This window comes from Oncorhynchus masou, chromosome 9 (genome assembly GCF_036934945.1).
Source record: "Oncorhynchus masou masou isolate Uvic2021 chromosome 9, UVic_Omas_1.1, whole genome shotgun sequence".
NCBI classification, from domain to species: Eukaryota; Metazoa; Chordata; class Actinopteri; order Salmoniformes; family Salmonidae; genus Oncorhynchus; species Oncorhynchus masou.
In genome coordinates this window covers 7,575,470-7,601,963 of record NC_088220.1, presented here as the reverse complement: position 1 = coordinate 7,601,963, position 26,494 = coordinate 7,575,470, and the positions used below count along the sequence as shown (strand labels likewise).

At 45.7% G+C, this 26,494-nt stretch overlaps 1 pseudogene; it reads right to left on the bottom strand.

The window, feature by feature from the left end:
- LOC135545461 (probable E3 ubiquitin-protein ligase MID2) overlaps positions 1-26,494 on the bottom strand; it is a 190,919-nt pseudogene that overhangs the window by 16,449 nt on the left and 147,976 nt on the right.

Below are 26,494 nucleotides of genomic sequence, written 5' to 3'. Positions count from 1 at the left end.
CATTTTCTCTCTACGTCTACATGCTAGTGAAGAGCTTCTTCTGTGTATACTAATTACAGAGAGGGAGAGAGAGAGAGAGAGAGAGAGAGAGAGAGAGAGAGAGAGAGAGAGAGAGAGAGACAAACGGACAGAGAGAAAGGGACAGAGAGAGAGGGACAGAGAGAGAGACAGAGGGAGAAAGAGTGAGAGAGAGAGAGAGAGAGAGAGAGAGAGACAAACAGACAGAGAGAAAGGGACAGAGAAAGGGACAGAGAGAGAGACAGAGGGAGAAAGAGTGAGAGAGAGAGAGACAAACAGACAGAGAGAAAGGGACAGAGAGAAAGGAACAGAGAAAGGGACAGAGAGAGAGAGACAGAGGGAGAAAGAGTGAGAGAGAGAGACAGAGGGAGAAAGAGTGAGAGAGAGAGACAGAGGGAGAAAGAGTGAGAGAGAGAATAGCATCTATCTGTTGGGTTATTATGCAAGTTGACTGATTCTGATAATGAAGAGAAATGCCAGGTGCCGATCCAGTATACTATACAGGGCTTAATCTGCAGTAAATCTGAGAGCTAAAGTGGGACAGGCTGCTACACTAATCTATTCATCTCTCTCTATATATATATATATCTATGAGAGGAGAGAGGAGGGGACAGGAGAAGAGGAGGAGGGGAGAAGAGAGGAGAGGAGGGGAAGAGAGGAGGTGAGGGGGTTAGGAGAAGAGGAGGAGGGGAGAGGAGAGGAGTGGAAGAGAGGAGGGGAGGGGGGGCAGGAGAAGAGGAGGAGGGGAGGCGAAGAGGAGAGGAGGAGAAGAGAGAAGGGGAGGGGAGGAGGGGACAGGAGAAGAGGGGGAGGGGAGGTGAAGAGGAGAGGAGGGGAGGGAAGAAGGGGAGGGGACAGGAGAAGAGGAGAGGAGGGGAGGAGAGACAGAGGACTGCATGCCAAGGCTTGGCTGATGCTGCGGGCGCAAGCCAGCAGGCACCATAACGAGAGATACAGCGAGACAGTGTGTGTGTGTGTGTGTGTGTGTGTGTGTGTGTGTGTGTGTGTGTGTGTGTGTGTGTGTGTGTGTGTGTGTGTGTGTGAGAGACAGCTTAGCCTAGCTGCTGGGCCCAGTGATAAACCTTTGGCAGCCTACGGCTCCACCGACAGGGATTAGAGGGATGAGAGAGGGACGGAGGGATGAGAGAGGGACGGAAGGATGAGAGAGGGATGAGAGAGGGACGGAGGGATGAGAGAGGGACGGAGGGATGAGAGAGGGACGGAGGGATGAGAGAGGGACAAAGGGATGAGAGAGGGAGGACATGCTAACTCACTGCTAGCTACAGATACCCTGTGTTTCACCTCTAAACCTCCCCCCGGGTGAATCCATAGCCTCTCTGATGCAATAGCCCATGTGAATGCTGTCAGCACCTATCCGGCTGTAACAGGGGCATTTGTAAGTAATTGAAGCCCGGGGCGAGAGAGGCAGACAGGCAGGGCTGTAGAGGTGTGATGTTGTACTTGAGAAGGGAGAGATCTTGGCATTAGCCAACCTATCGTGTGACCAGGATGGAGAGAGCGAGAGAGAGAGCGAGAGAGAGATAGAGAGAGAGACAGGGAGGGATAGGAAAAGAGGGTGGGAGGGAGGGATAGGGAAAGAGGGAGGGATAGGGAAAGAGGGAGGGAGGGAAAGAGGGAGGGAGGGAAAGAGGGAGGGAGGGATAGGGAAAGACGGAGGGAGGGAAAGAGGGAGGGAGGGATAGGGAAAGACGGAGGGAGGGAAAGGGGAGGGAGGGAAAGGGAGGGAGGGAAAGAGGGAGGGAGGGAAAGAGGGAGGGAGGGATAGGGAAAGACGGAGGGAGGGAAAGACGGAGGGAGGGAAAGAGGGAAAGAGGGAGGGAGGGAGGGAAGGAGGGGGGGAGGGGGGGAGGGAAAGAGGGAGGGAGGGAGAGGGACAGAGGGAGGGAGAGAGGGAGGGGGAGGGAGGGAGAGAGAGGAGAGGGAGGGAGGGAGGGAGGGAGGGAAAGAGGGAGGGAAAGAGGGAGGGAGAGCGAGGGAAAGCCTTTTCTCTCATCTATCTAGCCAGTGGCTGTTCTCTAATGTCTGGAAGAACTGGTCTAATTGGAGGCCAGGGGCCAGTGGGTCTACCCAGAGGCCGGGAGCCTAGGAGCCTGGCGGTATGGTGGGGCAACAGGGCCGGGAGCCTGGCGGTATGGTGGGGCAACAGGGCCGGGAGCCTGGCGGTATGGTGGGGCAACAGGGCCGGGAGCCTGGCGGTATGGTGGGGCAACAGGGCCGGGAGCCTGGCGGTATGGTGGGGCAACAGGGCCGGGAGCCTGGGAGCCTGGCGGTATGGTGGGGCAACAGGGCCGGGAGCCTGGCGGTATGGTGGGGCAACAGGGCCGGGAGACTGGCGGTATGGTGGGGCAACAGGGCCGGGAGCCTGGCGGTATGGTGGGGCAACAGGGCCGGGAGCCTGGGAGCCTGGCGGTATGGTGGTGCAACAGGGCCGGGAGCCTGGGAGCCTGGCAGTATGGTGGGGCAACAGAGCCGGGAGCCTGGTGTTATGGTGGGGCAACAGGGCCGGGAGCCTGGGAGCCTGGCGGTATTGTGGGGCAACAGGGCCGGGAGCCTGGGAGCCTGGCGGTATGGTGGGGCAACAGGGCCGGGAGCCTGGCGGTATGGTGGGGCAACAGGGCCGGGAGCCTGGCGGTATGGTGGGGCAACAGGGCCGGGAACCTGGCGGTATGGTGGGGCAACAGGGCCGGGTTTTGAGCCTGGGAGCCTGGCGGACTTATGGTGGGGCAACAGGGCCGGGAGCCTGGCGGTATGGTGGGGCAACAGGGCCGGGAACCTGGCGGTATGGTGGGGCAACAGGGCCGGGAACCTGGCGGTATGGTGGGGCAACAGACTTACTGTTGGTTTTGAGGCAGACTGAAGGGACAGAGGACTGGGGGACTTACTGTTGGTTTTGAGGCAGACTGAAGGGACAGAGGACTGGGGGACTTACTGTTGGTTTTGAGGCGGGCTGGTTCACTGTTGCGGCTGCCTGCCTGGTTGATGGCCTTGACAAAGAAGACATAACGTGTTCCACTCTGCAGGCCGTGCACCGTGTAGTGGTTCTGCTTGATGTTGGGGACAATCATCCAACTGTCCACACTGTTATACAGACCTGGAGAGAGATACAGACTGTTATACAGACCTGGAGAGAGATACAGACTGTTATACAGACCTAGAGAGAGATACAGACTGTTATACAGACCTACTATTATACAGACATAGAGATACATACTGTTATAGAGACCTAGAGATACAGACTGTTAAAGAGACCTGGAGAGAGATACAGACTGTTATAGAGACCTAGAGAGAGATACAGACTGTTATACAGACCTGGAGAGAGATACAGACTGTTATAGAGACCTAGAGAGAGATACAGACTGTTATACAGACCTACTATTATACAGACATAGAGATACATACTGTTATAGAGACCTAGAGATACAGACTGTTAAAGAGACCTACTGTTATAGAGACCTAGAGATACATACTGTTATAGAGACCTACTGTTATAGAGACCTAGAGATACATACTGTTATAGAGACCTAGAGATACAGACTGTTAAAGAGACCTGGAGAGAGATACATACTGTTATAGAGACCTACTGTTATAGAGACCTAGAGATACATACTGTTATAGAGACCTAGAGATACATACTGTTATAGAGACCTAGAGATACATACTGTTATAGAGACCTAGAGATACATACTGTTATAGAGACCTACTGTTATAGAGACCTAGAGATACATACTGTTATAGAGACCTAGAGATACATACTGTTATAGAGACCTAGAGATACATACTGTTATAGAGACCTAGAGATACATACTGTTATAGAGACCTAGAGATACATACTGTTATAGAGACCTATATATACATACTGTTATAGAGACCTAGAGATACATACTGTTATAGAGACCTAGAGATACATACTGTTATAGAGACCTAGAGATACATACTGTTATAGAGACCTAGAGATACATACTGTTATAGAGACCTAGAGATACATACTGTTATAGAGACCTAGAGATACATACTGTTATAGAGACCTACTGTTATAGAGACCTAGAGATACATACTGTTATAGAGACCTAGAGATACATACTGTTATAGAGACCTAGAGATACATACTGTTATAGAGACCTAGAGACACAGACTGTTATAGAGACCTAGAGATACATACTGTTATAGAGACCTAGAGATACATACTGTTATAGAGACCTAGAGATACATACTGTTATAGAGACCTAGAGATACATACTGTTATAGAGACCTACTGTTATAGAGACCTAGAGATACATACTGTTATAGAGACCTAGAGATACTGTTATAGAGACCTAGAGATACATACTGTTATATAGACCTAGAGATACATACTGTTATAGAGACCTAGAGATACATACTGTTATAGAGACCTAGAGATACATACTGTTATACAGACCTAGAGAGAGATACAGACTGTTATAGAGACCTAGAGATACATACTGTTATAGAGACCTAGAGATACATACTGTTATAGAGACATAGAGATACATACTGTTATAGAGACTGTTATAGAGACCTAGAGACACATACTGTTATAGAGACCTAGAGACACATACTGTTATACAGACCTAGAGATACATACTGTTATACAGACCTAGAGATACAGACTGTTATAGAGACCTAGAGATACAGACTGTTATAGAGACCTAGAGATACATACTGTTATAGAGACCTAGAGATACATACTGTTATAGAGACCTAGAGATACATACTGTTATAGAGACCTAGAGATACATACTGTTATAGAGACCTAGAGATACATACTGTTATAGAGACACCCTAGAGATACATACTGTTATAGAGACCTGGAGAGAGATACAGACTGTTATACAGACCTACTATTATACAGACATAGAGATACATACTGTTATAGAGACCTAGAGATACATACTGTTATAGAGACCTAGAGATACATACTGTTATAGAGACCTAGAGATACATACTGTTATAGAGACCTAGAGATACATACTGTTATAGAGACCTAGAGATACATACTGTTATAGAGACCTAGAGATACATACTGTTATAGAGAACTGGAGATACATACTGTTATAGAGACCTACTGTTATAGAGACCTAGAGATACATACTGTTATAGAGAACTGGAGATACATACTGTTATAGAGACCTACTGTTATAGAGACCTAGAGATACATACTGTTATAGAGACCTAGAGATACAGACTGTTATAGAGACCTAGAGATACATACTGTTATACAGACCTAGAGATACATACTGTTATAGAGAACTGGAGATACATACTGTTATAGAGACCTACTGTTATAGAGACCTAGAGATACATACTGTTATAGAGACCTAGAGATACATACTGTTATAGAGACCTAGAGATACATACTGTTATACAGACCTAGAGATACAGACTGTTATACAGACTTATAACCCAACAACATCACTACGTGACTTATGACACAACACCTCTCATCCTCTCATCCCCTCTCCTCTCCTCCCATTCCCCTCTCCTCCCATCCCCTCTCCTCTCATCCCCTCTCCTCCCATCCCCTCTCCTCTCATCCCCTCTCCTCCCATCCCCTCTCCTCCCATCCCCTCTCCTCTCATCCCCTCTCCTCCCATCCCCTCTCCTCCCATCCCCTCTCCTCTCATCCCCTCTCCTCCTCCCATCCCTCTCCTCTCATCCCCTCTCCTCCCATCCCTCTCCTCCCATCCCCTCTCCTCTCATCCCCTCTCCTCCCATCTCCTCTCCTCTCATCCCCTCTCCTCCCATCTCCTCTCCTCTCATCCCCTCTCCTCCCATCCCCTCTCCTCTCATCCCCTCTCCTCCCATCCCCTCTCCTCCCATCCCCTCTCCTCTCATCCCCTCTCCTCCCATCAAATCCCCTCTTCTCCCATCCCATCCGCTCTCCTCTCATCCCCTCTCCTCCCATCCCCTCTCCTCCCATCCCCTCTCCTCTCATCCCCTCTCCTCCCGTCCCCTCATCCCCTCCTCTCCCATCCCATCCCCTCTCCTCTCATCCCCTCTCCTCCCATCCCCTCTCCTCCCATCCCCTCTCCTCTCATCCCCTCTCCTCCCATCCCCTCTCCTCTCATCCCCTCTCCTCCTCCCCGTCCCCTCCCATCCCATCCCCTCTCCTCTCCTCCCATCCCCTCTCCTCTAATCCCCTCTCCTCCCATCCCCTCTCCTCCCATACCCTCCCCTCTCATCCCCTCCCCTCCCATCCCCTCCCTCTCATCCTCTCCTCCCATCCACTCTCCTCCCATCCCCTCTCCTCCCATCCCCTCTCCTCCCATCCCCTCTCCTCTCATCCCCTCTCCTCTCATCCTCTTAACCTCTCTCCTCTTTCCTTGCCTCCTCTCTACTTCCCTCCTCTCTCCTTACCTCATCGCCATTGTCTCCTTTCTCCTTGCCTCCATTCTAACCTAATTGTATTGGAGGAGAAGGTCCATGGTCTTGAGGAGAGAGGATGAGAGTAATTGAAAAATGATGAATTGAGACAGAGCATCGGGTTTGCGTCCCAAGTGGCCCTATGGGCCTAGGACAAAAGTGGTGGACTATGTAGGGAACAGGGTGCTAATTGGGACCCATTCCAAGTGACGGTGGGCACATGAAAGCAGAGAAAAACACAAAGCATTATGAAAGGAGAGCAGGGCTGCTTTAGACACAGGCTTTGATGCTGCAACATGAAAGAGGTGTGTGTGTGTAAGTGTGTTTGAGACCCATTATGTAAACAGGGAACTAATCAATCCACCGAATCAATCCGACAGTACTTCACTTACCCTACAATATACAACACTAACCTACAGTATTACAGTAAACAACACTAACCTACAGTATACAACACTACCCTACAGTATTACAGTAAACAACACTACCCTACAGTATTACAGTAAACAACACTACCCTACAGTATTATAGTAAACAACACTACCCTACAGTACTACAGTAAACACTACCCCACAGTAAACAACACTACCCTACAGTATGACAGTAAACAACACTACCCTACACTATGACAGTAAACAACACTACCCTACAGTACTACAGTAAACACTACCCTACAGTAAACAGTAAACAACACTACCCTACAGTATTACAGTAAACAACACTACCCTACAGTATGACAGTAAACAACACTACCCTACAGTATTACAGTAAACAACACTACCCTACAGTATTACAGTAAACAACACTACCCTACAGTACAACAGTAAACAACACTACCCTACAGTATTACAGTAAACAACACTAACCTACAGTACTACAGTAAACAACACTACCCTACAGTATTACAGTAAACAACACTAACCTACAGTACTACAGTAAACACTACCCTACAGTAAACAACACTACCCTACATTATTACAGTAAACAACACTACCCTACAGTACTATAGTAAACAACACTAACCTACAGTAAACAACACTACCCTACATTATTACAGTAAACAACACTACCCTACAGTACTACAGTAAACACTACATTACAGTAAACAACACTACTCTACAGTACTACAGTAAACACTACCCTACAGTAAACAACACTACCCTACATTATTACAGTAAACAACACTACCCTACAGTACTGCAGTAAACAACACTACCCTACAGTTCTACAGTAAACAGTACCCTACAGTATTACAGTAAACAACACTACCCTACAGTACTACAGTAAGCACTAGCCTACATGAAACAACACTACCCTACACTATTACAGTAAACAACACTACCCTACAGTACTAAACAGTACATTATTACACTACAAAACCTACAGTAAACAACACTACCCTACAGTACTACAGTAAACAAAACACTACCCTACAGTATTACAGTTAAGTAAACAACACTACCCTACAGTAATACAGTAAACAACACTACCCTACATTATTACAGTAAACAACACTACCCTACAGTACTGCAGTAAACAACACTACCCTAGAGTATTACAGTAAACAACACTACCCTACAGTATGACAGTAAACAACACTACCCTACAGTACTACAGTAAACACTACCCTACAGTAAACAACACTACCCTACACTATGACAGTAAACAACACTACCCTACAGTACTACAGTAAACACTACCCTACAGTAAACAACACTACCCTACAGTATTACAGTAAACAACACTACCCTACAGTAATACAGTAAACAACAGTACCCTACAGTACTACAGTAAACAACACTACCCTACATTATTACAGTAAACAACACTACCCTACAGTACTACAGTAAACACTACATTACAGTAAACAACACTACCCTACAGTATGACAGTAAACAACACTACCCTACAGTACTACAGTAAACACTACCCTACAGTAAACAACACTACCCTACATTATTACAGTAAACAACACTACCCTACAGTATTACAGTAAACAACAGTACCCTACAGTATTACAGTAAACAACACTACCCTACAGTACTACAGTAAACAACACTACCCTACAGTATTACAGTAAACAACACTACCCTACAACAGTAAACAACACTTACATTATTACAGTAAACAACACTACCCTACAGTATTACAGTAAACAACACTACCCTACATTATTACAGTAAACAACACTACCCTACATTACTGCAGTAAACAACACTACCCTACAGTACTACAGTAAACAGTACATTACAGTAAACAACACTACTCTACAGTACTACAGTAAACAACACTACCCTTCAGTATAAACATTACAGTAAACAGCACTACATTACAGTAAACAACTACCCTACAGTACTACAGTAAACACTACCCTACAGTAAACAACACTACCCTACAGTATGACAGTAAACAACACTACCCTACAGTACTACAGTAAACAGTACCCTACAGTAAACAACACTAGCCTTCAGTATTACAGTAAACAGCACTACATTACAGTAAACACTACCCTACAGTACTACAGTAAACACTACATTACAGTAAACAACACTACCCTACAGTACTGTCACGCCCTGGTCTATATTTATTATGTTTATCTTCATTTATTGGGTCAGGCCAGGGTGTGACATGGGTTTATTTGTGGTGCGTTTCGTCTTGGGGTTGTGTGGTTTGTAGAGCATAGTCTATGGCTGCCTGAGGCGGTTCTCAATCAGAGTCAGGTGATTATCGTTGTCTCTGATTGGGAACCATATTTAGGTAGCCGTATTCTTTGAGTGTTTTCGTGAGGGTGATTGTTCCTGTCTCTGTGTCTTCACCAGGTAGGACTGTTTAGGTTTTCACATTCTGTTTGTTGTTTTTGTATTGTTCGTGTTTTTCCATTCTTCAATAAATATGTCTCAAAAGTACCACGCTGCATTTTGGTCCGCTCCTCCTTCAACAGAAGAAAGCCATTACAAGTATTCCAGTAAACAACACTACCCTACAGTACTACAGTAAACAACACTAACCTACAGTAAACAACACTAGCCTACAGTATTACAGTAAACAACACTACCCTACAGTATGACAGTAAACAACACTACCCTACAGTATGACAGTAAACAACACTACCCTACAGTACTACAGTAAACACTACCCTACAGTAAACAACACTAGCCTACAGTATTACAGTAAACAGCACTACATTACAGTAAACACTACCCTACAGTACTACAGTAAACAACACTACCCTACAGTACTACAGTAAACACTACCCTACAGTAAACAACACTAGCCTACAGTATTACAGTAAACAGCACTACATTACAGTAAACACTACCCTACAGTACTACAGTAAACACTACCCTACAGTATTACAGTATACAACACTACCCTACAGTACTACAGTAAACACTACCCTACAGTACTACAGTAAACACTACCCTACAGTACTACAGTAAACTCTATCCTACAGTATACAACACTACCCTACAGTACTACAGTAAACTCTATCCTACAGTAAACAACACTACCCTACATTATTACAGTAAACAACACTACCCTACAGTAAACAACACTACCCTACAGTGTACTGCAGTAAACAATACTACATACTGTAGTTAGTTGTTATGATGATAAATGCTGACGTTATGGATTCATTTTGTGTACCATCTCTGGTAACAGTTGGATGGTTATAGCTGCACATCACCATGGGGCTGTAGCCAGGCCTGAAGCCTGAAACTCTGTGTAGATGGAGCCTCTAATAGCTAGCTAAACATCCCTCCAGCTGTAATGAGCCATTCTAAATAGTTATTCTGAGTTATCAAACTCATATAGCCAGGCTATCTCAGGTGCAGAGACATAGAACTGGCCTACTGACTGTGTACTCACTCAGATGAGATGTGACATTTGTCTGCATTCCAAATGACACCCTATTCCCTATATTAGTGCATTACTTTTGACCAGGGGCCGTAGGGAATAAGGTGCCATTTGGAACACACCCATGGTGCAATGCTCTAATCTCAGGCCTCACACTAACATTCATAGATTGTGATAATAACAGTATCAACATTCTGTCCTGAGGCAGACTGGTGCAATGAACCAACATTCTGTCCTGAGGCAGACTGGTGCAATGAACCAACATTCTGTCCTGAGGCAGACTGGTGCAATGAACCAACATTCTGTCCTGAGGCAGACTGGTGCAATGAACCAACATTCTGTCCTGAGGCAGACTGGTGCAATGAACCAACATTCTGTCCTGAGGCAGACTGGTGCAATGAACCAACATTCTGTCCTGAGGAAGACTGGTGCAACGAATCAGCATTCAGTCCTGAGGCAGACTGGTGCAATGAACCAACATTCTGTCCTGAGGAAGACTGGTGCAATGAACCAAAACAGCAGATTTCTTTTCATCTATTATCTTTTTATTGTGAGCAGCTGTGGGAGAGATAGAGAGTAATGGGGAGATAGATAGAAAAACAGAGCCCACAGAGCCCCAGGACAGATACACAATTACACCCAACCAAATCTTGAGAAAACAAAAAAGATAATTACTTGACACATTGGAAAGAATTAACAGAAAAACAGAGCAAACTAGAATGCTATTTGTCCCTTAACAGAGAGTACACAGTGGCAGAATACCTGACCACTGTGACTGACCCAAAGCTTTGACTATGTACAGACTCAGTGAGCATAGCCTTGCTATTGAGAAAGGCCGCCGTAGGCAGACATGGCTCTCAAGAGAAGACAGGCTATGTGCACACCTCCTGCACTTCCTAACCTCCTGCCCAATGTATGACCATGATAGAGACACATATTTCTCTCAGATTACACCGATCCTTAAAGAATTTGAAAATAAAGTGAGAGAGAGAGATAGATATAGATAAAGAAAGAAAAAGAGAGGGAGCAAGAGAGAGAGAGAGAGAGAGAGAGCAAGATAGAGAGAGTGAGATAGGGCAAGGGAGAGAGAGAGAGAGAGAGAGAGAGAGAGAGAGAGAGAGAGAGAGAGAGAGAACAAGATAGAGAGAGTGAGAGAGAGGGAGAGAGAGAGAGAGACAGAGAAAGAAATATATATATATGAGAGAGAGAGAAAGAGAGACAGAGAGAGAGAGAGCAAGTTGGAGAGAGTGAGATAGGGCAAGGGAGAGATAGAGAGAGAACAAGATAGAGAGAACAAGATAGAGAGAGTGAGAGAGAGGGAGAGAGAGAGAGAGAGAAAGAAATATATATATATATGAAGAGAGAGAGAGAGAGAGAGAGAGAAAGAGAGAGACAGAGAGAGAGAGAGAGAGAGAGAGAAGGGTGAGATATTAGAGAGAGAGAGCGAAGATAGAGTAATAGATAAAGTGAGAGAGAGAACGAGAGAGAGAGAGAGAGAGAGAGAGAGAGAGATGAGAGAAAGAGTGAGAGAAAGAGCTGAGAAAATGTTGAGACAGAGAGAAGAACGTGCAGATACAGAGTCATGTGTGAAATGTTTCCAAAGAGATATAGTTGGCCAACCTACAAGTCAGTCTGACTCAAATATAATATATAGAGACTATGAGAGTTCTAGTTGAAGCAGAAATACATCAACATCAGCTCAGCTGGCATACTGTACTACTGCTGAGTACCGATCAGCTGGCATACTGTACTCCTGCTGAGTACTGATCAGCTGGCATACTGTACTACTGCTGAGTACTGATCAGCTGGCATACTGTACTACTGCTGAGTACCGATCAGCTGGCATACTGTACTACTGCTGAGTACTGATCAGCTGGCATACTGTACTACTGCTGAGTACTGATCAGCTGGCATACTGTACTCCTGCTGAGTACTGATCAGCTGGCATACTGTACTCCTGCTGAGTACTGATCAGCTGGCATACTGTACTCCTGCTGAGTACTGATCAGCTGGCATACTGTACTGTACATACTGTACTACCTGATCAGCTACTGTACTCCTGCTGAGTACTGATCAGCTGGCATACTGTACTCCTGCTGAGTACTGATCAGCTGGCATACTGTACTACTGCTGTGTACTGATCAGCTGGCATACTGTACTCCTGCTGAGTAGTACACATTCCCATCCCTGGTACCTGGCTGGTCCTGTAGGACAGAACATCTCACATTCCCATCCCTGGTACCTGGCTGGTCCTGTAGGACAGAACATCTCACATTCCCATCCCTGGTACCTGGCTGGTCCTGTAGGACAGAACATCTCACATTCCCATCCCTGGTACCTGGCTGGTCCTGTAGGACAGAACATCTCACATTCCCATCCCTGGTACCTGGCTGGTCCTGTAGGACAGACCATCTCACATTCCCATCCCTGGTACCTGGCTGGTCCTGTAGGACAGAACATCTCACATTCCCCCTCCAGGGAGAGAGGAGAAGGATCAGATGACATCAACAGTGGTTAGCGTTTAAGCACTTAGAGATGCAGAAAAAGAAGGCAATGCTACAAACTCAACAGTCTGAAATAAAAGGCATTTCTCTCCGATTCAGCTCCAGTTCCCTCTTATCCTCCTGAGGAGGTAATGGCAACTCAGTGAGGCCAGCCAACCAGCGGTCCTGGGATCAAATAGTATTTGATACATTTTAAATGCTTTATTGGTGATTGATTAGGCTTGTCTGGGTTAATGGACCGATAGAAAAGTCTCAAAAGTATAAACCCTGTCCAAATGGCACTCCAGGCAGGCTAAAGAAAACGTTGACATTTTTTAGAAAATATTTCAAATAGTATTTGAACCCAGGTCTGCCAGCCAGCTCAGCTCTCTTCCCTCCCACTCTGGCTCTGCTGATGGCCTCAGCACTTCAGTCTATCACTGCTGAAATAAATCCTACTTCACCGCAGCACTGGGACGACACTTCAGAGCAGGTTAGAGCAGGCTGGGACTGAGAGGGAGAAGACGGGAGGGGGAGAGGAGAGAGGGGAGGGGATAAAAAGATAGGGGGAGTTGGGGGAGGAGGAGTAGAGGGGTGGGAAAAGGAGGGACACAGAAGAGAGGATTAGAGAAGAGGGAAAGGAAAGGGAGAAGAACAGTAGATGAGAGGAAAGCAGATTTGTGGAGGATCTGTAGGAGGTATGTGTCAAGATACTCCAATCTGTCCCAGGGCCAACCAGCTCAACATGGGAGAGTGGTACTCCACAGTCATCTGACCCTCCTGTGTCCTGCCATAGCAGCCTGCCACTCTACAGTCAGCTGATCCTCCTGTGTCCTGCCATAGCAGCCTGCCACTCTACAGTCAGCTGATCCTCCTGTGTCCTGCCATAGCAGCCTGCCACTCTACAGTCAGCTGACCCTCCTGTGTCCTGCCATAGCAGCCTGCCACTCTACAGTCAGTTGATCCTCCTGTGTCCTGCCATAGCAGCCTGCCACTCCACAGTCAGCTGATCCTCCTGTGTCCTGCCACTCTACAGTCAGCTGATCCTCCTGTGTCCTGCCACTCTACAGTCAGCTGACCCTCCTGTGTCCTGCCATAGCAGCCTGCCACTCTACAGTCATCTGACCCTCCTGTGTCCTGCCATAGCAGCCTGCCACTCTACAGTCAGCTGATCCTCCTGTGTCCTGCCATAGCAGCCTGCCACTCTACAGTCAGCTGACCCCCTGTGTCCTGTGTCAGCTGATCCTCCTGTGTCCTGCCATAGCAGCCTGCCACTCTACAGTCAGCTGACCCTCCTGTGTCCTGCCATAGCAGCCTGCCACTCTACAGTCAGCTGATCCTCCTGTGTCCTGCCACTCTACAGTCAGCTGATCCTCCTGTGTCCTGCCACTCTACAGTCAGCTGATCCTCCTGTGTCCTGCCACGGCAGCCTGTCATTATCTGCTAGGCCTATACCTGCTGTCATCTACTCTGCTCTACACTTCAGCAATTCTCCTATTCCCTCCTCTTCCCTCCTCTCCTCTCTACACTGTCAACCACTCCTCTCACTCAAGGTATTATAGTGTATAAACCATGGAGACAAAATGGAACAGCTGATGGTCCCTAATGGCATATTATCTTCACTTCACTAAAGTACTGTATAGTAGCTGCATGACAGCATACAAAAGCCAAAAGTTTGATGTTACTAAAATACTGCAGTTATATAAATGGGATAGAGAGCAAACCACCAAAATACAGTGTATTATAAGGTAGTCCAACCCTATCTCTTCTTACTGTATTATAAAGTAGTCCAACCCTATCTCTTCTTACTGTATTATAAAGTAGTCCAACCCTATCTCTTCTTACTGTATTATAAAGTAGTCCAACCCTATCTCTTCTTACTGTATTATAAAGTAGTCCAACCCCCTATCTCTTCTTACTGTATTATAAAGTATTCCAACCCTAACCCAACCCTATCTCTTCTTACTGTATTATAAAGTAGTCCAACCCTATCTCTTCTTACTGTTACTGTATTATAAAGTAGTCCAACCCTTATCTCTTCTTACTGTATTATAAAGTAGTCCAACCCTATCTCTTCTTACTGTATTATAAAGTAGTCCAACCCTATCTCTTCTTACTGTATTATAAAGTAGTCCAACCCTTACTATCTCTTCTTACTGTATTATAAAGTAGTCCAACCCTATCTCTTCTTACTGTATTATAAAGTAGTCCAACCCTATCTCTTCTTACTGTATTATAAAGTAGTCCAACCCTCTCTTCTTACTGTATTATAAAGTAGTCCATCCCTATCTCTTCTTACTGTATTATAAAGTAGTCCAACCCTATCTCTTCTTACTGTATTATAAAGTAGTCCAACCCTATCTCTTCTTACTGTATTATAAAGTAGTCCAACCCTATCTCTTCTTACTGTATTATAAAGTAGTCCAACCCTATCTCTTCTTACTGTATTATAAAGTAGTCCAACCCTATCTCTTCTTACTGTATTATAAAGTAGTCCAACCCTATCTCTTCTTACTGTATTATAAAGTAGTCCAACCCTATCTCTTCTTACTGTATTATAAAGTAGTCCAACCCTATCTCTTCTTACTGTATTATAAAGTATTCCAACCCTATCTCTTCTTACTGTATTATAAAGTAGTCCAACCCTATCTCTTCTTACCCAACCCTATCTCTTCTTACTGTATTATAAAGTAGTCCAACCCTATCTCTTCTTACTGTATTATAAAGTAGTCCAACCCTATCTCTTCTTACTGTATTATAAAGTAGTCCAACCCTATCTCTTCTTACTGTATTATAAAGTAGTCCAACCCTATCTCTTCTTACTGTATTATAAAGTAGTCCAACCCTATCTCTTCTTACTGTATTATAAAGTATTCCCAACCCTATCTCTTCTTACTGTATTATAAAGTAGTCCAACCCTATCTCTTCTTACTGTATTATAAAGTAGTCCAACCCTATCTCTTCTTACTGTATTATAACGTAGTCCAACCCTATCTCTTCTTACTGTATTATAAAGTAGTCCAACCCTATCTCTTCCTTTTTCCTCACCTCTTTCTCAATACCCAGGGGTACCTCCCCCTCTGACCTTCTTCTCCAATGGGTTTTTGAGAAGGAGGTGAGGAGATTATAAAGAGAGTATTATAAAGTAGTCCAACCCTATCTCTTCTTACTGTATTATAAAGTAGTCCAACCCTATCTCTTCTTACTGTATTATAAAGGAGTACGCCATTGAGATTCTCCCATAGGTACTGAGACCTACTGCATGCCCCTAGATAACACTTTGGGGACCACACCACGTGGCCTGTGTAGTGGTCTATGAGTGGTGCTGCAGATATACAGAATCCTATTTCATTCTAGTGTATTTTTACCAGACTGTGTGTCGTAGTGGTTTGATGCTTGAAAATAAAAGAGAGCCGCACACTCTAGGAGCTCAGATGCAAAAATGTAATTACCAACGTTTACCCTGATGAAGACAGCTTGGCTGTCGAAACGTTGGTATTACATTTTTGCATCTGAGCTCCTAGAGTGTGCGTATTATAAAGTAGTACTATCTCTTTTATTTTCAAGTTTCTATCTCCGTATTATAAAGTATTCTAGCCAGCACCTCATCTTAATAGGTGTGCGTTTCTTTTTCTTCTAGATCGTAGTGGTTTGATGCAACATAAAGCTGTGGCTGGTGTATTATAAAGTAATTGACCCTATGGTCTATGAGTGGTGCGTGTTATAAAGTAATCCTTATTTCATTCTACTGGTGTAGAAGTGGTGATGTTTTGTTACTCTGTGATTAAGTCGGCCGGTGTTGATGGTAAACTGCGTGGTTTATGTAGAGTGGCAGTCAGTGCTTTATGATGAGGGAGGACGATTATTTTTTAATGAGCATGGCCTTATTTTTATTACAGCATATTGGATGACTGTCATTCATTTTCCATTCATCCAGTTCAATGTAACAGTGATAGGTTTAGGCTACTACATGATACTGTAAATTTCTCTAAACCCATCATGAGGTTGCTACAACCTAGCCTATGAATGAAACGTTTACAATGTAGGTGCACACAGGTCGACAGAAAACTTAAGAGTAATCAAGGTGACAAACAACATACACATTCAATACCACTTTGCACACTCGTGTCTGCATCTAGCTGATCTGCGATCATTACTCCAACAGTTGCAAACGCGAGTTTCTATTGGACAAATACAGGTATGTTTATCCCCATTTCGTTATGTTTGCTTCCGTTTAAGAAAATGAATACACCCCTGATCACACGCAAACACTATTCACTTTCATAGCAGCCACATACAAACAGATCATTTTGCTTTATGGATAATTTCTCTTCTCACCTTTTCCCTTCGCTTGTGAACTTCAGTGCACAACACAGCTGTCTCTGACCAGTTGAAAAAACCTTCCCAAGCCAAACCTTCATATCATAATCGCTAACCACTACACACAGCCTATAACGTTGTCACCCTATAATAACATCATCGTCAACATAGCTACTAGAAATAACATGTTAGTAAACCTGCTACAATCATGCAGTACAGTGTACAGTCAGCAAGCAGTATAGCAGTTACACCAGCGGGCCCTGGTGGCAATACATTAATAAAACCAAAAGCTTACTTTGACTAGGAAGAGTTCTAGTGTTGGATAGCCAAAGCCAGTTAGCTAACATAGCATCCTTCTCTGTTTGAGCCGGGTGTTTGAGTAGGTTAAACTAGCTAGCTGCATTCACAAGCTAAGTGAAAGTGAAAAAAATACATTAATTATACCTCTCTCGCTCTCTCTTGCTTCTCCTTCATTTTTAAATGAATTTGTTAAAAACTGCACAACTATTGTCTTTCTCTCTCTTTGAGTCAATTACTCACAAACATTTTATACACTGCAGTACTTAATAGCTATAGCTTATACTTTCAGTAATAGATTTATTATCTTTGATTGTGTGGACAACATGTCAGTTCATGCTGCAAGAGATCTGATAGGTTGGAGGACGTCCTCTTGAAGTTGTCATAATTACTGTGTAAGTCTATGGAAGGGGGTGAGAACCATGAGCCTCTCAGGTTTTGTATTGAAGTCATTGTACTCAGAGGAGGACGGAAGCTAGCTGTCCTCAGGCTACACCATGGTGCTACACTACAGAGTGCTGTTGATGCTACTGTAGACATTCATTGCAAAACAGTGTGTTTTAATAAATTGTTTTGTGATGTGAATATATTTAGTATAGCTTTATCTAAAAATGATTACTTTTTTAAATGTTTCACTATTTTTATTGTAAGTATACTGGGTAGATGGTGTTACGGGTGGTGTATTGTCACGATACTTACTGATGAAGTTGGTCTGTCCAGTGTAGATGGTGAACAGGGTGGTGTACGGCTGGTGTTTTGTCACGGTACTTACTGATGAAGTTGGTCTGTCCGGTGTAGATGGTGAACAGGGTGGTGTTATGGCTGGTGTATTGTCACGGTACTTACTGATGAAGTTGGTCTGTCCAGTGTAGATGGTGTTGGTGTATTGTCGGCTGGTGTATTGTAGATGGTGAACACGGTACTTACTGATGAAGTTGGTCTGTCCAGTGTAGATGGTGAACAGGGTGGTGTACGGCTGGTGTATTGTCACGGTACTTACTGATGAAGTTGGTCTGTCCAGTGTAGATGGTGAACAGGGTGGTGTACGGCTGGTGTATTGTCACGGTACTTACTGATGAAGTTGGTCTGTCCTGTGTAGATGGTGTTACGGCTGGTGTATTGTCACGGTACTTACTGATGAAGTTGGTCTGTCCGGTGTAGATGGTGTACTGCAGTTCGTAGGATGTGACGCTGAACTCGTCCTCAGACGTCCAGTGAACTGTGATGGTGTCATGGGAGGCAGTGCACAGCTCATCACGTATGGAGGGAGGACTGGGAGCTACAGGGTCAAACAAGGCAAATGTTGGTGTTAGTGTTTTTTTAATGAAACTATTTGCCCCAAGTCTCTTTCCCCCTCTGTATTTTTGTAAAGTATATTGTGAAAATGAGTTTTTGAAATTTGATTTGATTTGTTTATCCCACATTCACAGAAATGTTAATCAATTTGCACAGTCCCTCCTGTCTAAAGGAAACCTACTAAAGTAAAATTCTGACCAACTGTTTTTTTTCTGTACGTCTCTGGTGGTTGTTTATGTTTCAATATAACGACTCCAGAGGCTTGCAGAACGGACATCTGGCACCAGACAGGTTCATTATTTACCAAAAGTGGTCATGTGTTTTTGTTGTTAGTGAAAGCCCCAGGCACCTCTCTCTATCTACCCCAACCCCCCCCCCACACACACACACACACCTGTCAGGTAGTCCAGTCCCTCTAGGATCTTCTTCTCTCGGGAAAAGTCCAGGGCAAAGTTATCAAAGGCTTCGTTCAGGTTCACATCTGGAATCAGCACCTGGGATGAGGCCGTGGCCATGGCAACCCTGAGAGGAAGAGAAAGAGAGACAGAGAGACAGAGAGAGAGAGAGAGAGAGAGAGATAGAGAGAGACAGAGAGAGAGAGAGAGAGAGAGAGAGAGAGACAGAGAGACAGAGAGAGACAGAGAGAGAGAGAGAGACAGAGAGAGAAAGAGAGAGAGAGAGAGAGAGAGAAATATCTTGTCAGAATGGAGAACCTCAGCAGGAGAACGATGCAGAAGCAGAGACCCCGAATGAACTCTATCTCTCTGCGCGTGTCGGAGCCCTGCTGTAACCCTACAACCTTCATATTCCAGCCTGTCTCCATCAGCCAGGGAACATCATGCCTAGAACATCCACCGGACTCTGAAACCCTGAATGAGACTTTCATTCCCAGACTCAGGGAGAGTCCATGAATAACAAGACTGGCAGAGGCCAGCCGAATAAAAAAAAACCCTCGAAATGGTAGAGGCCAGCCGAAATAACACGCTTTCGAAATGGTAGAGGCCAGCCGAAATAACACGCTTTCGAAATGGTAGAGGCCAGCCGAAATAACACGCTTTCGAAATGGCAGAGGCCAGCCGAAATAACACGCTTTCGAAATGGTAGAGGCCAGCCGAAATAACACGCTTTCGAAATGGTAGAGGCCAGCCGAAATAACACGCTTCGAAATGGTAGAGGCCAGCCGAAATAACACGCTTTCGAAATGGCAGAGGCCAGCCGAAATAACACGCTTTCGAAATGGTAGAGGCCAGCCGAAATAACACGCTTTCGAAATGGCAGAGGCCAGCCGAAATAACACGCTTCGAAATGGTAGAGGCCAGCCGAAATAACACGCTTTCGAAATGGTAGAGGCCAGCCGAAATAACCCGCTTTCGAAATGGTAGAGGCCAGCCGAAATAACACGCTTTCGAAATGGCAGAGGCCAGCCGAAATAACACGCTTCGAAATGGTAGAGGCCAGCCGAAATAACACGCTTTCGAAATGGTAGAGGCCAGCCGAAATAACACGCTTTCGAAATGGTAGAGGCCAGCCGAAATAACACGCTGGTAGAGGCCAGCCGAAATAACACGAAATGGTAGAGGCCAGCCGAAATAACACGCTTTCGAAATGGTAGAGGCCAGCCGAAATAACACGCTTTCCAGCGAAATGGTAGAGGCCAGCCGAAATAACACGCTTCGAAATGGTAGAGGCCAGCCGAAATAACACGCTTTCGAAATGGTAGAGGCCAGCCGAAATAACACGCTTTCGAAATGGCAGAGGCCAGCCGAAATAACACGCTTTCGAAATGGTAGAGGCCAGCCGAAATAACACGCTTTCGAAATGGTAGAGGCCAGCCGAAATAACACGCTTTCGAAATGGTAGAGGCCAGCCGAAATAACACGCTTTCGAAATGGCAGAGGCCAGCCGAAATAACACGCTTTCGAAATGGTAGAGGCCAGCCCGAAATAACACGCTTCGAAATGGTAGAGGCCAGCCGAAATAACACGCTTTCGAAATGGCAGAGGCCAGCCGAAATAACACGCTTTCGAAATGGTAGAGGCCAGCCGAAATAACACGCTTTCGAAATGGTAGAGGCCAGCCGAAATAACACGCTTTCGAAATGGCAGAGGCCAGCCGAAATAACACGCTTTCGAAATGGTAGAGGCCAGCCGAAATAACACGCTTTCGAAATGGTAGAGGCCAGCCGAAATAACACGCTTTCGAAATGGTAGAGGCCAGCCGAAATAACACGCTTTCGAAATGGTAGAGGCCAGCCGAAATAACACGCCTTCGAAATGGTAGAGGCCAGCCGAAATAACACGCTTTCGAAGCAATAGAGAGCAGCCGAAATAACAAGTTGCAGAATGTGCTCTGATTGCCCTTCCCTCTCTGTTAAAAGCCTCCCAAAAGATGCACAGTCCATCCCAGATATAAATTCCATGTTAGAGGCCTTCACAGGTTCCAAAAAGTTGGACCCGGGGCTTTCCCACCCAGACGCAATATGCATCATTTTTAAAAAGTCCCATTCCAAACGGACACCAGGGAAGCAGCAGAAAAGTTTTTTTATATTTTTTAAAAGCTACTTTATTAGCCAAAGCTGATAAAGCCTGAGAGGAGAGACAGCAACCAAGCCAACTCACACCATAGTAGACTTAATAGCTGCCATTGCTAGGTTATTTATCATCAAATATGATTACACAGTACCTGTCTTGACCGCATCAAACCAGGAGAAGCTAGCCAAGCGCTAACTGAGGCTGTAGTGTAGTATGGGCTTCCTCATTTCACAGTCACAATGAATAACTGAATATTAAGCAGCAACCTACCTGTCGACTGTCAACCCCTCCCCCACACACACACACACTGTGACTCTATGACTGTAGCCTATCCTTCTTCTAAAACTTCTTTAATTGATTAGATATCTCTTAACTTTTACCCCCCTCCCCCACACACACACACTGTGACTCCATGACTGTAGCCTATCCATCTTCTAAAACTTCTTTAATTGATTAGATATCTCTTAACTTTTACCCCCCTCCCCCACACACACACACTGTGACTCTATGACTGTAGCCTATCCTTCTTCTAAAACTTCTTTAATTGATTAGATATCTCTTAACTTTTACCCCCCCCCCCCCACACACACACACACTGTGACTCTATGACTGTAGCCTATTGCCGCTTTGAGGACTTCTGATTGGCCAACTGCAACAAGATACAGGCGTAAACCTCCACTCTGGTGAAAAGCAAAAGCAGCAGCATACATTAATACAACATCTCTGTCTACTGCAGCAGTCGCGTTCGGACAGTTAAAACGATATATACCTGAGACCCATAACAATCAGATCCGACCCAGACCCAGGGCATTATTTAGCTCAGGTCTCGTGTATTTGGGTACAGGTGGATGGGAGGACATGGGAGGACTGGGAGGAGTGAGAGGACATGGGAGGACATGGGAGGACTGGGAGGAGTGAGAGGACATGGGAGGACTGGGAGGACATGGGAGGACATGGGAGGACTGGGAGGACATGGGGGAGTTCCAGGAAGGGAGGGAGGTCAAGGATGATTTCATGGGGAGGGATGGGGAGGTTAAGGATGATTTCATGGGGGAGGGATGGGGAGGTTAAGGATGATTTCATGGGGAGGGATGGGGAGGTTAAGGATGATTTCATGGGGAGGGATGGGGAGGTTAAGGATGATTTCATGGGGAGGGATGGGGAGGTTAAGGATGATTTCATGGGGGACGGATGGGGAGGTTAAGGATGATTTCATGGGGGAGGGATGGCTGTCTCACCTCTCGGCCACGTTCCTGGCGGTCTGTAGGAAGCGAGCGTGGTCGTTCTCCTTCAGGCTGTGTTCTGCCTGGGTGATGAGGGCTCCGGAACGTTCCAGACACTGTCTGCAGTTAGCCATCTGCTGGGCCAGTTTACGCAGCTTCATCACCTGAGACAGGTAACACAACACAACACAACACTCTCAGCCGGTCTCTGTCTGTCTGTCTGTCTGTCTGTCTGTCTGTCAGACAGTCTATCTGTCTCATCCTAAGCTACAGTCCCACACCCTGAGAGAGGAAGGCACTATATGGAGAGGGAATAATCACACTATAGACAGCTGTGTTATAATTCCCTCAGGGATGATGAGTGGAATAACATCATTCTAACATTCTAAATTCTAATTCTACATTCTACATAATCTATTTATCTTCATTCCATCCCTGGCTCAGATGTGACACATTGAATTAGCTTCATTTAATTCTCTCTCGTCAGAGAAAAATGTTGAGGATTTGATGAATTTCATTTGCTTCTGTAATACAAAGGCCTTCTCAGTTACTGGTATTAAATACAATATGCTTTTTAAATGTCACTGGTTAGTCTATGCAACATAAGCTACATATTATGACTACGTATGAGGACAGAAAACATTACTAGTACCACTGGAAGGATTTACAGTATATAATGATGACTGTGTTTTGCAACCAGCATGAGAGAGCGAGAGAGAGAGCGAGAGAGAGAGTGAGAGTGTGAGAGAGAGAGATTGAGAGTGTGAGAGAGTGAGAGAGAGAGTGAGAGAGAGTGAGAGAGAGAGTGAGAGAGAGTGAGAGTGAGAGTGAGAAAGTTCCAGAGAGAGAGAGAGAGAGAGAGAGAGAGAGAGAGAGAGAGAGAGAGAGAGAGAGAGAGAGAGAGAGTGTGTGTGCCTCGCTGTCTTGTCTGTCTCATTTTGAATATATACATTTAGTGTAAATAATTTAACTAATCTAAATCTCAGAACACGAGCTGGGGCAACATTCTAGGCCTGCATCGCAAATGATATCCTGTTCCATACACCCTGTTCCATACACCCTGTTCCATACACCCTGTTCCATACACCCTGTTCCACACACCCTGTTCCACACACCCTGTTCCATACACCCTGTTCCATACACCCTGTTCCATACACCCTGTTCCATACACCCTGTTCCACTCACCCTGTTCCATACACCCTGTTCCATACACCCTGTTCCATTCACCCTGTTCCATACACCCTGTTCCATACACCCTGTTCCATTCACCCTGTTCCATACACCCTGTTCCATACACCCTGTTCCATACACCCTGTTCCATACACCCTGTTCCATACACCCTGTTCCATTCACCCTGTTCCACTCACCCTGTTCCACTCACCCTGTTCCATACACCCTGTTCCATTCACCCTGTTCCATTCACCCTGTTCCACCCTGTTCCACACCCTGTTCCATACACCCTGTTCCATACACCCTGTTCCATACACCCTGTTCCATACACCCTGTTCCATACACCCTGTTCCATACACCCTGTTCCATACACCCTGTTCCATACACTCTGTTCCATACACCCTGTTCCATTCACCCTGTTCACCCTGTTCCATATACACCCTGTTCCACCCTGTTCCATGTTCCATACACCCTGTTCCATACACCTGTTCCATACACCCACCTGTTCCATTCACCCTGTTCCATACACTGTTCCATGTTCCATACACCCTGTTCCATACACCCTGTTCCATACACCTGTTCACTACTTTCCATACACCTGGGCCCACTGGACCCTCTATAATGTTCCAGATGGTTCCATAGTTCCATCACCCTGTTCCATCACCCTGTTCCATCCCCATACCTCCTTTTCCATACACCCTGATCACCCTACATTTCTCCATCCATACATCTCACTTTCCATCAACCTGCCATACACCCTGTTCCATACACCCTGTTCCATTCACCCTCTTCCATACACCCTGTTCCATACACCCTGTTCCATCACTGTTCCATACACCCTGTTCCATTCCCCTGTTCCATCACCTCCTGTTCCATCACCCTGTTCCATACACCCTGTTCCATACATACCTTTCCATTCACCTGTTCCCTCCCCTCTCCATCTGTTCCATCCCCTTTCCTTTCCACTCTTTCCTTTCCTCTTTCACCACCCTGTTCCATTTTTCCACTCACCCTTTCCCATGTCCTCTGCATACCCTTTCTTCTTTCTCCTTCCTTCACCCTTTCCATCCTTCTTTTCCTCCCCTCCATTCTGTCTCCGTTCTTCTCCCCTGTTCCATACACCCTGTTCCACCTACCCTGTTCCATAGACCTATCACATGACTGTACATCTGTCACTACTAAACTCAGAGCTGAGACCAAGGGAAAACTTATGTTCTCAAGAAATATGCTTCCACTGCAAACTCAGACGACACCTCGCAATCTTCAGTTTTTCTGATGTCACCCGTTGAGTGTCGTGACAGGCTGTGTGACAAGTCCCCCTTCCCTCTCTCACTGTGGCAGTTGCAGTGACACGTTGTGAATGCAGCGCTTTAACTGCCACCTACAACGTCTCCGTGACTCAGACAGGCTGGCACACACATCAGATCCAGCTTTTAATGTGTGCAGTAGGAGAGACTGGAGACACCACTCACTTCTTCTGTCGAAACCTCTTGGAAGATGGTAAACAAACGGTCCGTTTTGAAGACTTCTGTAGTGAATAGGGTGTAACTTCTGATGCGGCCAGAGGAAGAGTATGGTTTGAGACGCAGCCAGAGGAAGAGTATGGTTTGAGACGCAGCCAGAGGAAGAGTATGGTTTGAGAGACTGGAGACAGCCAGAGGAAGATGTAAACAAACGGTTTGAGACTTCTGTAGTGAATAGGGTGTAACCAGAGAGAAGAGTATGGTATGAGACTCAGCCAGAGGAAGAGTATGGTTTGAGACTCAGCCAGAGGAAGAGTATGGTTTGAGACTCAGCCAGAGGAAGAGTATGGTTTGAGACTCAGCCAGAGGAAGAGTATGGTTTGAGACTCAGCCAGAGGAAGAGTATGGTTTGAGACTCAGTCAGAGGAAGAGTATGGTTTGAGACTCAGCCAGAGGAAGAGTATGGTTTGAGACTCAGTCAGAGGAAGAGTATGGTTTGAGACTCAGCCAGAGGAAGAGTATGGTTTGAGACTCAGTCAGAGGAAGTCAGAGGAAGAGTATGGTTTGAGACTCAGCCAGAGGAAGAGTATGGTTTGAGACTCAGTCAGAGGAAGAGTGTGGTTTGAGACGCAGCCAGAGGAAGAGTATGGTTTGAGACTCAGCCAGAGGAAGAGTATGGTTTGAGACTCAGCCAGAGGAAGAGTATGGTTTGAGACTCAGCCAGAGGAAGAGTATGGTTTGAGACTCAGTCAGAGGAAGAGTATGGTTTGAGACTCAGCCAGAGGAAGAGTATGGTTTGAGACTCAGCCAGAGGAAGAGTATGGTTTGAGACTCAGCCAGAGGAAGAGTATGGTTTGAGACTCAGCCAGAGGAAGAGTATGGTTTGAGACTCAGCCAGAGGAAGAGTATGGTTTGAGACACAGCCAGAGGAAGAGTATGGTTTGAGACACAGCCAGAGGGAGAGTATGGTTTGAGACACAGCCAGAGGAAGAGTATGGTTTGTGACTCAGCCAGAGGAAGAGTATGGTTTGAGACTCAGTCAGAGGAAGAGTATGGTTTGAGACTCAGCCAGAGGAAGAGTATGGTTTGAGACGCAGCCAGAGGAAGAGTATGGTTTGAGACGCAGCCAGAGGAAGAGTATGGTTTGAGACGCAGCCAGAGGAAGAGTGTGGTTTGAGACTCAGCCAGAGGAAGAGTATGGTATGAGACTCAGCCAGAGGAAGAGTATGGTATGAGACTCAGTCAGAGGAAGAGTATGGTTTGAGACTCAGCCAGGGAGTACCGCTCCTTGGACCATAGGGGTCCAGTATAGTATTAAGGGTTAGTGTGTAGAAGACTACTGTACCTTGGACCATAGGGGTCCAGTATAGTATTAAGGGTTAGTGTGTAGAAGACTACTGTACCTTGGACCATAGGGGTCCAGTATAGTATTA